The following is a 2698-nucleotide window of genomic DNA, read 5'->3' as shown; positions in this document are numbered from 1 at the left end:
CTTTCAAGGCACAACAGAATTAACTGCTCAGGTGGAGAAGAATTTCAATAGGTTTGTATCTGCAATAGTGACTACAATTCTTTGTTCTTGCACTTCCTTCTGAAAAGAAATGATGAGAAAAAWGGTCTGAATCTTACAGAAAACAAAATGAATGTAGGAGGATGTAACATCACATATTTATTGAGGCTCATATAAAGGATGTCAGTGTTACCACAATGAAATAATATTCATGAAAAAAACGGAGAAAATTTGAAATCCCATTGCCACTGCTCTATAAGCTTTAGAGACTGTGGCATAAAAATGGTTGGTTTTGTTYTCTCCTCCTTTGCTAAGAACTCCCAGGGCTCGCGCTGCTTCTGGGACTGCCACGATAACTGAGCTGACCCTTCCACAGAGCRGCCTRCTCCCTCCACGGGGCTTAAGTACAGAATGCACCTTTAGAAACACACTGTTTTTATCAAATARTTCACTCATTCCTTTGGAATACTTATATTGCAGGTACCTCATTGAAGGACTTTGCCAAATTCAGGCGTCACTCATTCTAAGACAGTTTCCCCTTGCTCCTGTGATCAAGGGTGGTTGACCTTCCCCTTCAAGAGACAAACTAGCACTTCCATAAAAATCCCACCATTATCAGCACAGCAACTAAACTTAGGGATTACTGCAGGTTCTGCTCAGATGCCTGAAACAAATATTGCTCTGCAGGGTCCCAGACCCTTCTCCTCTTCCCCAATCCTTCCATGCACTGCAGCACCATGGAGGGACCCATGAAAACCCTTGTCCTACCTCAGAGGCTCTACAGCTGCTCAGGGCTGCCTGCTCCAGTGTTTCACCACCATTTCTTTCATTCTAACTTCCCATAGTTCAATTTGGGCCTATTGTGTCTCATCCCATCTCTGCATTGCACAGAGGACAGTGTCACTTGTGTCCTTAACCCCCTCCACCTTCAGTCAGGTGTTTGTACACCCTGACCAGATCCCCCCAGCCTGCTCCAGTCCAAGAAAAGCCAGCAGAGCTCTCCCAGCCTCTCCTGATGCCCCGTGTGCTCCAATCCCTTCCTCACCTTAGTGGCCCTTTGCCGGAGCTGCTCCAGTGCGGACACGCCTCGCTCATCCTGGGATCCCAGAACCAGCACTCCAGGTGGGTCTCACCAGGGCCAAGTGGGGGACAAGGATTTRCATTAGYGGGAGATGAACRACCCCACACAATTCACTGCCTTCATCCTCAGTGCCATCTTCAACTTACCAGGGGTCTGCTGGAATCCAACCCAGCACACAGGAGACAGTCTAGGAGGTTCCTGGAGCATGTGCAAGAGAACTTCCTGACAAAACTGGCAGGTGAGGCCACCAGGAGAGGTGTCCCAGGGGATCTGCTCTTTGCAAAGAGGGGAGCACTGGTGGGAGATGAGGTTGTCAGAGGCCACCTTGGGCACAGCGACTGCCAAGTGATTCAATTTCGATTGTCGGTAACGGGAGAAAGGAAGAATGGAAGAATGGAAAAATGGAAGAAAGGAAGAAGTGGGTCAGCAAAACCACTGCCTTGGATTCCTGGAGGACAGCCTTTGCTCTGTTCATGATGCTGGTTAAGAGAAACCCTTGGGAGGTAGTCCTGAGGGGCCAAGTGGCCCAGGAAAGCTGGACATTCCCAGGGAAGGAGAGAGGCCGTAGAGGCAGAGGAGCAGCTCATCCCAATGTGCCCTAAGCACATCGAGGGAAGGCTGGTCTGGATAAACAGCAGTCTTCCACTGGGACACAGGCAAGAACAGAGGGTTTAGCAGCTGTGGAGGATGGCTGAGGCAACAGGAAAAATACAGCGAGGTCATGAGCTTATTCAGTGAGAAAACTAGAAAGGGAAAAGTCCAGCTATAACTCAATCAGGCCACTGGCATAAAAGTGAAGAAAAAATGTTTTTCCAAACGCATGAATAACAAGAAGAAGGCCAAGGAGAATCTCCATCCTTTATTGCATGCTGCGGTGGGAACATTGTCTCCAGAGATGACAAAAAAGGCTGAGGTACTCAAAGCCTTCTTTACCTCAGCCTTTCAACAAAACCACCAGTTATCCTCAGAAATCTGGCCCCCCTGAGCTGGAAGACAGAAACAGGGAGCAGAATGAAGTTCCCCCAGTGCAGCAGGAAGTCGTTAGTGAGCCGCTGCGCTGCCTACACATGCATAAGTCTAGGGAGGTGCCATCGTTCCCCGTACRGCTACGGAGGGAGCTGGTGAAGGAGCTCACAAAACCACTCCCCATCCTTTATCAGCAGTTCTGCTTTGCTGGAGAGCTCCTGACCGACTGGAGGTTGGCCAGTGTAACACCCATCTAAGAGAAGGCTTGCAAGGACAGCTGGGGGGACCACAGGCCCGTCAGCCTGATCTCAGTGCCAGGGAAGATTATGGAACAGGTTACCCGGAGTTTGAGCACACGATGTGTGCTGCACCACCACGGCATCAGGCACAGACAGCATGAGTTCAAGCAGGTCCTGCTTGACAGCCCCAATCTCCTTCTATGGACACCTAATGGATGGGGAAAGGCTGTGGATGTTGTGGAGCTGGGCCTTCAGGAAAGCCTCTGATCATGGCCTCCCACAGCATTCTTCTCCAGAGCATTGTCCTGGCAGCCCACGGCTTTAACTGTTCCACATTTGCTCAGGAAAAACGTCCCGGATGGCCGGGCTCAGAGTGGTGGTGGAGTTAATCCAG

The sequence above is a fragment of the Malurus melanocephalus genome, unplaced genomic scaffold (genome assembly GCF_030028575.1).
Source record: "Malurus melanocephalus ecotype Western Australia unplaced genomic scaffold, MMel_1.1 scaffold_112, whole genome shotgun sequence".
Taxonomy (NCBI): domain Eukaryota; kingdom Metazoa; phylum Chordata; class Aves; order Passeriformes; family Maluridae; genus Malurus; species Malurus melanocephalus.
This window is presented reverse-complemented; position numbering follows the sequence as displayed.